The sequence below is a fragment of the Alexandromys fortis genome, unplaced genomic scaffold (genome assembly GCF_014885135.2).
Source record: "Alexandromys fortis isolate MF-2015 unplaced genomic scaffold, M_Fortis_MF-2015_v1.1 scaffold_4, whole genome shotgun sequence".
Lineage (NCBI taxonomy): Eukaryota > Metazoa > Chordata > Mammalia > Rodentia > Cricetidae > Alexandromys > Alexandromys fortis.
Genome location: NW_026067944.1, coordinates 23,033,375 through 23,048,351, shown reverse-complemented (window position 1 = coordinate 23,048,351; position 14,977 = coordinate 23,033,375). Strand labels below are relative to the sequence as shown.

General features: G+C 39.4%; 1 protein-coding gene across 4 annotated transcripts in view; it reads right to left on the bottom strand.

The window, feature by feature from the left end:
• The window catches only part of LOC126505810 (transmembrane protein 45A-like), a 73,852-nt gene that overhangs the window by 27,207 nt on the left and 31,668 nt on the right, over nucleotides 1–14,977 (bottom strand). The window lies entirely within an intron of this gene.

The following is a 14,977-nucleotide window of genomic DNA, read 5'->3' as shown; positions in this document are numbered from 1 at the left end:
ATATATGTATATATACATATATGTGTGTGTATTCAAGTGAAATGAAATAAAGCAAAATATAAATAATGAAATAAATAGAAGTATGTCAAAGAGACATCTTCTCTGTTATATTGGTTGCTGCCCTGTTCACAGTAACTAATACATGGAGTCAAGCTAAGTATCCCTCAATATATGAGTGGATAAAGAAGGCTGGAGATGCGTCAGCTGTCAAGGGTGTTTGATGCTCTTTTAGAGGACCAGAGTTCAGTTCCCAGAACCCATAAGAGGCAGTTCATAACCACCTGTATGGAAGTACAGTTCTAGACTCTCTCTTCTGGCCTCTATGGGCAATCTGGCACTTGTACACAAATAAATAAATGAAATGACAAACAAAAATGTTTATACACATATACACAGTGAAATATATCCAACTAGAAAAAAATAATCCAGTCGTTTGCCACAACACAGATTAATAAACAAGATTTCATGATTCAAGGAACAAGACAGATGCAGAAAGAAAAATACCACATGACTTCATTTATCGTGCAGTCCAACAGAGTCGACCTAATAGCGCTAGAGAGTAGAACAGAGGCTAGGCAAGGCTGTAGAAGGAAGGGAAGAGGGATGAAGTAGGAGAGAAAACTTGTCTGTGGATACAGAGTTAATTCTATGTAAGGAGAATAATTTCTGATAGTGTACTGCACAGAGGGAAAATAAGCTGAACAAGACTGTGTGAAACTGCAAAATAGCAAAAAACGGATTTAATATTGTGCTACAAAGAATAATAAATGTATTATTATTTAATGTAGGAGTAAAATATTTTTAAGAAGAATAGGACAAAGGGGCTGGAGAGACTAGTCGGCAGCTAGAGGTGCCTGTTGCCTAGCCTGAGTTTGATTCCTGGTATCCACATGGTAGACAGGAAGAACTGACTCCTGCCAGTTGACCTCCAATATCTATACACGCACTGTGACACACACACACACATATGCGAACACAACAAAGTATTTTAAAAGTAACAGTAAGAATTACACAATAAATTATAACAGCTACCTAATCTGATCTTAGGATCAAATTCTGATGTTTCCAAATATTACTCAATAATAATTGGGTAATTCAGTTTAGATTACTCAGCCCCGATAATTCTTGGGAAAATAAAGACAATATACTCTTTTCTGCATAGTGTAAATAGTGATAAAGTGACATTTAAAATATACTCATATTTAAATAAGGCTTAACCTTGGAAATTTTTAGTGAGTTTCAAATAGCTCTACCCAACGCCACAAATGTTCAAGCCTCTGTGCTCTGAATATAATTTACATATCTTCCCACGCCTACAGGCTGATGCCTACAGGCCAATCTAATGGAAACGATTCCTTCCTTGTTCGTTCTCATACTTCATGATGGTTTAGAGTCCTTTATGTGCTTGTCTCTTCTAGCCCTGCAGACAGGCTGCCTCTGCCTAACAAAGGGTCAGGATGTTGTTGCTCCTTTCTTTGTAATTTGGAGGATGTCTGATAGAGATGCTGATTCAAGTCTACGTGACAGCTAGCATACACAGCAGACAGGTAGATGCGGACATGACAAAACACCATTCACTTGGTTACCTAGGAGACAGGTCTGGTGTATTTTCCTGCTCCATTTATGTGTTGGTATAAATACTGTCTGGAGGATAAACATGGGGAGATCTTCAGGAGAGAAGAAGCCTGAGATGCCCTTCCGTGATGACCGTGTAAGCTGTGTCTGATTCTTCCTTGCGGCTCCGTACCAGTCCAGTTAGCTAAAATAGTTATCTATGTTGCGGCCCACAAGCTCTAACACCAGAGGACTGAAAGTTCAAAGCTGAGTATATCTAAAGTGTGAATTAGACGCCAGCTTGGTCAACTTAGTGAGATCCTGTCTCAAAATGTAAACAAACAAATAAGGGACTGGGGATATAGCGCTGTCTGTCATAGGGTACTTGCTTAGCTGTATTTGAGACCCTAGATTCAATATGGTAACTAAATAACATACATAGAAGCAAACAAAAATCATAATTGCATGCAGGAAACATGTGATCTAGAAGAGACAAGTACATACAGGACTCTAAACCACCATGAAGTAGAGAGAAAGAAATGAGAACAAGGAAGGATCGTAACTAACCTACAGGCCAACGGCTCTAGCTAGCTATCTCAGGACATGTCTCACTTCTAAGTGTTCCGTACGTGCTTTGTTCCCATCTGCCAACGCTTGGGAACCACCTTGACGTCTTTCAGTGAGGAAATGGGTGCAAGCTGGCAATGAGAGCTTATTCAGTGATAAGAAGAAATAAGCCTTCGGGCGTCAGAGGATGGCTTTGTTTGCCAGTCTCTGGTATTTGAGCCTTTGTATAATAAAGCACAAAGTTACTGTTACTCAGGGCATAATGCATGGCCCAAAGACAAAATGCAATGCGAGGGAAAGATGAGTGTATTTGAAGCATCATTTCCCACGAGAAGGTCCTTCCCTTTGTCTCTACCACTTCCTCTATGAAGTCTTCTTTTTTTTTTCTTCCTCCCTCTCTTCCACAACTGGGACTTGGTCTATGATTACAGGTAGAAGAGATGTGGGCAGGAGAATTGGGACTCAGGAGTGTTGGGTAGAGAGATTGCCTGTGAGTGTCTAGGGATTGCCCCCCCCAATGCTATCTCTCTGTTGGAGTGTTGTGATTACATATGCCTTCTATAGCACACCTCTTTATGTGGGTTCTGGGGGTTCGAATTCAGGATCTCATACTTGCTTGGCAAGTGCTCTACCCACGGAGCCTGCTCCCCAGACAAGATCAGAACAGAAACCTGCACAGCAGTGCTTGACTTCAGGGGAAGTGAAGAACTGGAGGGGGTCGAGCTGTCTCGCCAAAACAACAAAGAAGGCTCATGGGATGGTCCCAAATACTTCAGCTTTTAAGACACAGTCATGAAATTCCGAAGAGCCATTTTATTGGCACAGCTGGGTACATCTGTAGGCTGAATCCCTCCAAGCTTGGCATCTGCCAGTCAGTCTTAAAAGCCTAACCTGGGATGGCAGTCTCCCCCATGTAAGGTTCTATTTTCTGTAATTTAAGATATCCAGCCATACATAAAGTTCCAGAAGTCAATAGTTCATAAATTTTAGTGATTTTATTGTGTTATATTGCTAGCCCTATTGTATGAGTTATTACCCTCTTAGTGTTCCTACTTTATAAGTTAAATGTTTAAAAAGAAAATAGGAAGACATGGAGAGAGCAGCATGTATTTCAGTGAAGCTCCCAGTGTGAAAGCCTACAGACCGCAGAGTTATCGATATGATTACTTGGAAAAGACAAGGTGTCGTAAAGAGGTCAGATGTTGCCATGATTTCAGAAGGAGGAAGGGTTAGGTAAATAGATGTAACACCTGTGTTTAATAAATATTATTATAGTGGAGTGTAATATGGATAGGTGACATTCCACATCTGTCAAAGGTCAAAGAATTTAAAAACAAAAAGAGCACCACTATAACTTCTGGATATAATTAACAATGTACAATTGTCGGTCGGTCTGCCATAGCAAATACGCCACACCACGGCAAGATGTTAACTATTAGGAGACTGTTCAGAATATAATCTCTGCACAGCTTTCTGTGAATTTAAAACTACTCCAAAAACAGTCTACTAATTAAAAAAATAGCGAAAAGCACAATATCACAGGGCAGGCATTTGCTCCAGCTACAGAACTCACTTGCACACTGCGTTATTTGTTGAAGGTGTCTTTCTTTAAATAAAAGAAATAAAAACTTCTATTTTAAGTGCCTCTTGGCAGGGTCTCACCCCACTCCAGTCCCTTTCCCTCTCCCGGAAGTCAACCACCACTGCCCGGGTTTCTGTTCTGTTGTATTTTATTTTTTCTCTCACCAGGACACTGTCTTGGTTGCTGTGGTGGTGTTTTCTTTTTGTTTTCATTCCCTGCCCCCACCCGGGTACTGTGAATGAAACCCAGGGCCTTTACAATTGCTAAGCAAACAGGCTGCCACTGAACCTGCCCTCACCCCTTACAATATTGTTTTGAAGTCAGCGGTTCTCATCTTTTGATACTGATTTTGCTATTGGGCCTCATTTGCCTTTGTGTAGAAACCCTAGCAGCAAAGTGTCATTTTCCCACAGTGGATTTCCTAAGAGTATAGTTGGAATTGCGGAAATGATTCTAAAGATCCAGTTGGGAAGAATTGATATTTAAACAATACCGGAGAGATGGCTCAGTGGTTAAGAGCATTGCCTGCTCTTCCAAAGGTCCTGAGTTCAATTCCCAGCAACCACATGATGGCTCACAACCATCTGTAATGAGGTCTGGTGCCCTCTTCTGGCCTGCAAGCATACACACAGAAAGAATATTGTATACATAATAAATAACAAATAAATATTTAAAAATAAATAAATAAATATGGACTATCTTTCCCCTTATTTATACTCTTGATTTCTTGTCAGAAGTTGGGTTCTCCTTGTGCATACCTTACAGATTTCACTAAATTTATGGATTTCTCTCTCTAGCCCTCTCTCCTTCCCCATCACGCTTCTCCCCCTTTCCTTTTTCTACCTCCCTCCCTTGTGTTGACTCCACTGCTACTCTGTTTCATCTTTAATTGGTGTCTTTACTGAATGACCTAATAAATTTGGTATGCTAGGGTATCCTTGCCTTGTTGCCAAACCTTAGAAGAAGGTGTGTAGTTTTTGAGCATTAAGTATGACTCACTATGACATTAGCTGTAGATTTTGTTTCAGATATCCTGAATCTCCTTGAGGACATTCCCTTTCTATACTTAATTTGCCTTCCATTTGTTTTCAATTGTGCATGCAATAAAATGAAAATCTACAAAGTTAATTTACAGGCAGCTCATAGACAGAACATTTTGAGCATGGCAAGAACTGCCAGGTGGTACAGCATTGCTTTTTCGTTGGGACCGCCAGTTCACATGGAGACTTAGTGTTAATTATATAAGCTCAGCCTTAGCTTAGGCTTGTCACACCAGCTCTTATAACTTAACCTAACTTGCTTCTTAATCTAGGCTTTACCACGTGTCTTTTTACCTTTCTTTCATTCTGTAATGTCTGACTCCTTCCCTGTCTGATTGGCATCTCACTGGTGTTAAACAGTGTACCTAGATTCCTCTCTCTCCTCAGAAATCCCACCTTACTCTCCTGCCTAGCTGTTGGCCATTCAGCTCTTTATTAAACAGATCACAGTGACATTTCTTCACACAGAGTACAAATATCCCACAACAAGGTGAACAACTCAGTAACGAAGGATCCTTAAATCAGCCCACAGTAAAAAGTCTAGTTTCTATTGAAAGACGGCCAAGGAGAGAGTGTCTCTGAAGGGCTTCTGTAACGTAATGGAGGGACACAAAAATCTGACTCTCAGTTAACCTTGCCTTACAGTGGGTCTGAATCCCTTGTAGGTCCCAGAATCTTTACGAGCCCCTGAAATGTTTCCATGAGGACATTACTTCTCGAATGCAATTATGCTACTCACTGTGAACACAGGAAAGAAAGCTACTAACTCTGGTTTATGCTGGAGACACAGACATCTAGTAACCCGAACTAGTTTACTTTAAAATGAATAAAGTATCTAATTACCAGTACCACACCTGAATCGCCAGTGTGGAGGGCATTTATCTGTATAATATCATTTCTGATGATAGAGTTGAAACTGCCGAGAGCTGCTGAAGACCAACAGGAACTTTTGGATGTCCTTGGCATATCTAAAAAGAACATCTTGCAGATCTGTCCTCACAGGCTTGGCAGTCTTGATGATTCTTTACCTGCCCGCTTGCCATCCCGTGTTCTCACACCCTTCTCTCTTCACACGTCCACACCCAGTTTTCAGAAGGGCAGAGAAACAAAACCCACACAAGCATCTCCTCCATTGCCTTTATTGTAAACCCATTTATGGCTGCCTTGCTGCGGGGATGGATTTTGGCAAATTCCTGAGTTTCTTGAGAGAAAATTCCATGTTCTTCAGAAAAGTGCCTCAAAGGTTTTTTGGTGGGTGGATATAGGGAAATTGAGGCTTTTGTCTGTCTGCATATTTACTCACACCCTCAATCCTCCATCTACCTGCTCATGCTGTCAAAAATATTCATTATAAAGCTTTACTATGCCAGCTTTAGCCATTGGTGATGAGACAGCCAAGGCATGTGATCCCAGAGCAAGAAGATAGACAAGAATCAGAGAAGATTAATACTTACAGCGGAGCCCTCACGTTAACAGTTCCTGCACGGCATGGGGGTTAGTCAGAAGAGAGGCTCTTATGGCCCTCCCTAGTCCTAGCATTCGAGTCCTCATTTGAATAAGATCCCTGGATGATTCACAGGCACACTAAACATTGCAAAACCCTAGTCTAGGACAGTACTTCTCAGCTGAGCATCGTCAGCCTTTCAGACTGGTTCATTCTCTGTTGTGGCAGTGGGGTACTATACTACCTAATGTATGCAGTGTGTTGATAAAGATTCCTGATCTGTGCATACTAGGTGTGACCAACACACAACCAAAAAAAGGAAAAAAATCTTTTAGAGATTGATAATGTCCCCTGGAGGGCAAAACCATGCTTTATTTCTCAATTAAGGAAGTCTGATATAAGAGACCCATAGGCAAATCCTCTTAACCTCAAAATATTTCCTTTTTTAAATCTTTTTTTTTTTTTTTAGGAAAAAAGTCACAAATTTGACTGTCAATTACTATATTAAAGTAAGTTCAAAGGCTGGGTGCACTGATTTTTCAGAGACAATAAGTACACATTATTACAATGAACTGAAGAAACAAGAAACATTTGGAGGAACACTTATATGATTCCCATGTGAAATATTTCACCCAGAAATCCTTTCAAGTTGGTAGTTTAATGTTACATTTAAGGATAAAGATGAGCATGGCATTAAATATAGCATACATCACATCAAAGCCTCGTGATTGGCTGTCTTCCCTGGCAATTACATTTGTACTAGCTGGAATTATATAAAGATTTTTATTTTGTTTTAGTAATGGCTTTTGGGCATCATGATGTAGGTTTAGGCTCGAGCAGCAGAAGTCAGGCATGGAAATGGGAGCTTCATGTTCAAATCCAGTGAAAGAAAAATTAATAGACTCCATAAGCAAAGCCTGAAGTCAGCGTGGTGGTGTAGCCTTCAGTTATGACTGGACTATGGGCTGGGGGTGGGAGATTCAACTAAATATCAGACCTCTGAGTCTGCGTCAGGAAATTAGATTTATTTTTATTTTCAACAAGTACTTTAAATGATATAACCATGCTAGGTCATAGTAACTTCTGAATTTGACCAATGCCTAAGATAAGGCAACAAAGGAGACAATTCCCACTAAGGCTAAAATAACACAGACAACAAAACAGCAAAGGCTGAGCCCCATGTGATGAGAGAGGGGACAGGGACCGTAGCTTTGGTGGCAGCCTGTGGGGTTCTCCTTGAAATGTAAGTATCAGGAAGAAGAAACCAGAAGGGCTGTAGCTCCCAGTGGGAGTGTGTTTGAGATGTATGGTTGGTTTGACAGGGATCAAGACTTAGCAGCGAGGGTTTGCTTATATAAAACATCTGGAGAGCAAGGACATCATTCTGCGTCTAGTCCATTCTCTAAACCTGTTAGATATGAACCTCTGGGGAAAGTACCAGAAACCAACCTTTTTTTTTTCCTTTCTTTTTTTTCCTTCCTTCCCCTCCTGTTTTTTCTTCCCCTTTCTGCTCTCCTACCCATCCTTTGTTACGATTTTCTGTTTTAAAATCTTTAGTATTAGCTAGAATTGAAGTCCCCTGGGTCCCTTTATTATCTTTGCTATCGATGCACAATTGTTCTTACCTGCTGAAATACTGTGCTAAAGTTGGCGTCAACCACTTCACATTTGTGTGTACAGACTGCATGCTATGCACTATTGCTCTGTGTGTATGTGTGTGTGTGTGTGTGTGTGTGTGTGTGTGTGATCTTCCCAAAGACTCTTTTGTGGCCTAAGATTCTTCTCTATTCACCAAGCCATATAAGATCCCATTGAAAAATACAAAAGGGGTAGCCAGCCCCTCCTGTTTCATGGCTTAAGATGTAAGGGCAAGAAGGAAGCGTGGGTACTCCTTCATTGATGCAGCTTTTTCTGAGTTTCCCTCTAGCACACACCATTTGACTTCAGATATCAATACCAGAGCCACCAATTAACAAAACAATCATTAGCTAATATCTGTAGAAGCAGGAGGGAGGAAGCAGCATCTCTCAAATGTGTCCCATGTAGACTTCTTGCAAAAAAAAAGTCAAATCAGAGCTTGTATGTTGGCTCAAATTAGTATTATAAATATTTATTTGCTTTTTAGAATTTTTATTCTACATATGCATTGTAAACTTTCTTAAATAATACAAATATTTAATGGCCTAGGAAAATAAAACAAATTTACTTACTAAAAAAAAAGTGTAACTGCAAAATTCAACACAAGTCAACTGAACTTGTACAAATCAAATGTAATAGAAAGTTTCTATAAAGACGAACCACCTTGCACAGGATGGCGATGACACCACCATTGATCATTTAACACTACTGTAGCAGAATACCTGAGAGTGCATAAATTACAACCAACAGGAACTTTCTTGGATTATGAGTCCTGAGATCAGGATTTCCAGAGGCAAGGAACAATGTCTGTCCAGGCCATCATGCTGTGTCACAATATGGCAGAAAGACAAGCAACCACATGCAAGGCAATGAGCATGGGGCAAGCTTATGACAAACTAATAGTAACAAGCACACCCACACAGTATTACCATTGATTTGTTCGTGAGGGTGTAAGGTACCTCTTCAAGTTCTTGCCTTTTGTAAATATATACCACTATGTGATCCACTTTTACTCAGTTTTCTGTATTCAAACAAACCTACTGAAAGGTTATTTGACATATTTTCCCATCTCCTCTCTTCCTTAATCTTGAGAATTAAAACAGTACTGTTTGCCACCATCATAATCCTAAATATAAACTAGAATCCCAGCACAGATTACTGGCTGAACTCCAAGAACGTGAATCTTATCTATATGAGCATTTTAGAGATGGAAATGGAAAAATAGGTTATTATACTTAAACACTGGCAGACATCCAACACAGGACAAACACAAGAACATATCAGTAGACTCCAGAATTGTACCTTAATAGCTAATGAGGGCAAAATCTTCTTTATGGGATTATATCAGCTAACACATGAGAAAAAGAATAGACTTTAAAATCTATAAATCCCAAATTAAATCAATAGATTGGGTCAATGTGAATGAAACCAAAGACACAGAAGAGGAACAACCCAACAACATACGCCTAAAGTCTTCCCGTAGGAAACAGCTAAATCAGAGTGTGACCTGGATAATCTAGGCAATATCCTATTTACAGGAAATCCAAGGTCAAAGAAACATGGTAAATAATATCATGGGAATGCAATCAGTGAAATCTAGATGATGCAATATTCTACAAACAAACTGGTATTTTAATGACAGGTAACTTGTTGCTACTATCTTAAGTAATGACCAAAAACCATAGACCACAAATCTCTCCTGACTTATAATTATGCATTTAATGTACTGTCTTTATTCAGATCCTAATTTATTCGGATCCAAAAATAATTTCCTGTTTTTATTTTCATAGATATGATAATAGCATATGTTTAATTTTAAATTGTATTTTCATTGGTGTATATTCATAGCACATAGTACTGGGTTTCACAAGAACATTTTAATGGAAATATATCATGTCCTTTGAGCAGAGTTCTCTCTTTCCCCTCTGCTTAAGCTCTTTTTATCTTAGCTTTGCTTTTACCATTCTCTCTCTCTCTCTCTCTCTCTCTCTCTCTCTCTCTCTCTCTCTCTCACACACACACACACACATACACACACACACACACTCACACACACACACACACTCACACACACACACAATTTTATGTACCTATATAAAACCCAAGATCCACAAATGAAAACACTGGCCTGATTCCCTTAATATGATAACCTCTAGCTAAGTGCATTTTTCCTGAAAGCAACGTTGTTCTTCTTTATGGCTGAAAACCTTACATACAAATCCCCCTTTGTTTATTCATTCATCTGTTGACACAGACTTAGGGTGGTTCCCTAATTTAGCCATTGTAAACAGAGCTGCAATTAACATTGCTGGGAAAGTGTTTCTCTGATCTATTGACTTGAGTCTTTCAGGTAAGTCCCTAACAGAGGGTCATATGGGAGACCTGTTTTTCTTTTTGGAAGACTCTCTAGCCATACTGATTAGCATACTGGCTAGACCACTTTACCTTCACACCAGCATGGAATAAGAGTTTTCTTTTGCCCACCTATTCACCTGCACTTGTTATATTTGCTTTCTTAATGACTGCCAATTTGATCTGGGTGAGAAGAAATGTCCTTGACATTTTGATTTGCATATCTCCGAGCTAACTGATTTTGAACCTTTTCTCATACATGCATTGTTCATCTGTATTTCATTTGAGAACTGTGTTCACTTCATTAATCCATTTTTTATTTACTATCACAGTGTTTTGAGCTCTTTGTGTATTCTAGATGCTAGTCATCTATCAGACATCAAATTAGCAAAGAACTTATACTCTGTCGATTCCCAAAATGAAATTTTCTTTTGTTCCATGTTAACTCCATGGGTTCCATTTGACTTACTGTTGGCATAATTTTCTAAGTGACTTCAATTCTCTTGCCTACACCTATATTGTTAAGTGTTTCCTCAGATGCTTTCAGATCTTCTGGCCTTACATTAATGCCTTTAGTCCATTTGGAATTGATTATTGTACAGCGTGAGAGACAGAGATCTTGTTTCATTCTGTATGGGTAGATACCCAATTTTCCCAGCACAATTTGTTAAAGAGGCCATATTTCCTTTGATATATATATTTGGTATCTTTACCAAGACTCAGGTAGCTGTAACTCCATGGCTCCATACCTGGGTTGTCTATTCTACACCGTTGATCTACACATCTATTTTTATGTTAATATTTATTGTTTCTGCTACTGTGGCTATGCAGTACAACTTGAAACAAGTATGATGATGCATCCTGACTTGTTCAGGATTGATTTGGTTATCTGGAATCTTTTGTGTTTCATGAGTTTTATTACTTTTTTTCTATTTTTGAAGATTGACATAAGCATTTTGATAAATATTACATTGAATCTCTAGATTGCTTTTGGTAGAATGGCCATTTTCACAATATTAATTCTTCCAATCTATGAGCAGGGAGGATATATCCATTGTCTAGTGTATTGTTCAAATTCTTTTTTTATCTGCTTAGGTTTTTCTTTAACACTGGGGAGGGATAAAACGGATGGAAGAGCCAGGGCACCGAGAGCTGGATTTTCAGCACAGGATTTGATAATGAAGTAGCGCCTCAGAAATTAGGGCTGTTCTAAGAAACTCTGTGACCCTAAAAGGTGAAGGGAAACTGTTTGGCCTGAGAGCCCTGAGCTCAGAGAAGACTTCTGTTGTGCCCTTCGCCTTCCACTTTTACCTACAGCGTCCTCCTCTGCCCCCACAGCACCTACACTGCTCTCCGTCGGAGGATTTCTCACGCACAGCATGTTGACATGACCTCCTTTAGCCCCGTGTCTCCTTGCCAGCCCAGAGCTCCTAGTTCATCCATATACCCGGCTGCCCTCAAAGCACCTTATGTGTCAATCAAACAATGCCAAGAAAGGTGCTAGTTTAGAGCCTTACAAAAAGCACAGGCGGAATGAAGTAATATTTCCCAAACTCATGTGCTCTTGCCTCTAGCTCCCGTTTCTTTTTGATTATGAGAGGCTTAAGCAAAGCTGCCTTTCAATGTCACCACACGCGAAGTCCAGATTGGACTCCATGACCAAATATAAGTCACCGAGAAGAGAACAGTCCATCCAACAACCAGGAACTTCATCATTAGTATTTTCTTTCCAAACTCCTACGTAGCAAGACTCACTGACCCTTAGGATGGGTGTGTGACCCAAGTTATTTCTGCATGTAGATCTGCCCTGTGACGACAGAACTCCAGTATGAAAATTTTTTTACATTGGCGATTTCTTTGTTGTTATCATAGTGTTTTAGATGATTTCTGGGAAACACCACCGATCTTATCCCCTGAAACCACTTTAAAGATGTGAGGCTATTCCATTTATAAATGAAATCAGTTGAAAAAGTAGCTTTTCTTTTGAATGAGAGAGGAAGAGAGTGGGCACGTGAAGGGGGGGGTGTGTGGTGTTAATATAAGACAGACATGTAAACTCTAGTCTCCTCAAAATTCAAGTTCAAACAATAGAAGGTGGAGAGTTTCAGGATCTGCTTTTGAGAATGCTTTGCCTTCACTAAAAAAAAAAAAAAAATGAGAATTCTGATGAACCGATGCTGTCATCTGCCCTACATCCTTCTCTCTCCTATTGTTCAACACTGAAAGCCATAATTTGGTCCAAAGAAATCTCCAACTTTGATTCTATGTTTGTCTCACACACTAAGTATGCAAGGAAATAAAAAAAAAATCTTGAGCTCAGTGAGAAAAGGCCAAGGGACCAAAGAAGAACCAGTGACTGTGCTAGGAGTCTCAGGGCCAGGAACTAAAGCAAGACTCCCTGAAGCAATCCACCCTTCGAGCTTTTGACACCCGTCTCAAGTGTCCCAAGAGAATGAATCAGTGCTCTGTGTAGACAGCTGTATAGGAAGCCATAGCTGTCTTTCAGCGCTTGTGGCTGCTACGGATACCCAAAGGCAGAATGACAGCATTTAGCAATAGCAACAACATCAAGAAATGCACAGGTCTCTAGGTTGGGCATTGAGCTCAGTGGTAGAAGGGCCAGGTTACTCAGTGAAAGTTCAATTTCACATAGTGCATGCAATTTTTAGCCTAAGCATGTCCAATATATTTCATGAATGATTCAATGTTCAAATGTGGAGAAGCATGCTGTATTTCTTTCCTGGAAACTGAGTAGAAGGGATTTCTAAATTGTGATCTCTCAGGGTGACTTCTCAAACAATAGCAGCATCTTTCACTCACTGTCCTAAGCTGACTAGACTATGACTGCTGGGTGTTCCCACATGTCTATCTCAATCCAGGCTGGTTCTTACCACAAACTACCCTTTCTTTGCCTCACTTGTACAATGAAATGCTTTATCTAAAATGATGTTGGTATCACCAGGTAAGATGGGTATAGCTGGCCCAAGGTTCCATTTCCAAAGGCCACATGAATTGAGAATATATATTTTTCATCAACTAATAAACACTAAAAGTATATCCCAAAATTACAGGATGAGGTGCAATAGGATCCTAGAGGTGTTCCAATGTAAACACCTTCTATATAACATATATTAAGAATGATTTTATTGGTTAATAATGATTCCCATACTTCTAAACACTTGCAGAACTCTGGCATCAGAGCCATTAGATCATTGTTCTTTCCTGGATCAAAACAAGTCGTATAAGGTCCTGCTTCCTAAACTGGGCATCACAATGCCGTGCGGAGTCATATAACAGAGCACAGAGGTTGTAGAAAACTTGCTCAGAGTAAACGGGTTTTGAATATTCAATGACCGATAATTAATTAAACAGTAAAGCATGTAATTAAGCCCAGATGTTTCTGGAAGCTCCTGTCTCTAGCTTCACTGCATCCTCATTGCTAAACCTGAAATAAGTGCATGTTACACAGAACCTGCTGTCATGTGACTCAGCAGCAACGGACCTCGAAACACTTCAGCTCAGAGTCAACATCATTGCTTTGCTATGACTTATAATGGGTATTTTTGCTGTAATTTTAAAAGTTTTTCTCTTATGAAATAAAATTGTTTAAGTAAGGAAAACAAAGACTTTTAATGTTTTCTTAATGTCATTCCTCACCATGCAAATATCAAACAAGTATACTTTTGAATTGGGATTAATTTTAGAATATTTGACTTTGAAAATTGCTGTTTGAGCTGCTAGCTTGAGTTTTATAAAAATAACTATTAAATTAATTTTAAGTTGGGATTAAGCAGAATTTCCAACAATTAATGAAATGGTCCTAAGCACACTTCTGTTATTTTATATTACATATTTAGACAGAGTGGCATCCTCAACATTGACAATCATCGAATCAAAATATTGATTAATTTTGAAAAATGGTGAAGATATCCAGTGTCCTGCATTATCAAATATTTAGCCAAGGTGTGATTCTTTTTATTCATATTTAATGTGTGTGGATGGTTTGACCAAATGTATGTCTGTGTACTACATGCATTCAGTGCTTGTGGAGACCAGAAAGGATATCGGGTTTCCTGAGACTGGTGTTACAGACTCAAGGAACTAAGTCAGTGTCCATTGCATAAGCAATTACTGCTCTTAACCTCTGAGCCCTCTCTCTAGACCCCAGGATACAACTGTTTATGCAAAAATAAACTAGCACATCTGCTTCATTGGTATACAAATTTTATTTCAATCTTTTTGTGACCATATTTGATATTTATGAGCATGTGTTCATGTGTTATTCTCAGGTTCCTGTGGCAAGAATGTTATTAACTCAGTTATCCACCTATTTTGATGATGAGACATTTATATGTACACCAAAGAATTCTTTTAAAATAACTTTCATGATATATTACCAATAAACATTTGTGCTATGTATTCATTTCTTACTCCTGCATGCCTGAGTCATAAAAAATTTCTTGGACAAAAGGCAGTCATGAATGGACAAAGTTGAGAGTAAAGACGCAGGATGTGCTTGTGAGGGTCCTAACTCCCTTGCTTGCTTTCCCTGCTGTCTGTCCAGCACAAGATGAAACAACCTCTACCACATATAATACCATGATATGAGCAAAGCCAACATTTCCTGCTGTTAATTAGTCCAGAACTCAAGAACAATGGCACTGGGTTTTGATCCTACTGCACGTACTGGCTTTGTGGGAGCCTAGGCAGTTTGGATGCTCACCTTACTAGACCTGAATAAAGGTGGGTGGTCCTTGGATTTCCCACAGGGCAGGGAACCCTGATTGCTCTTCGGGCTGA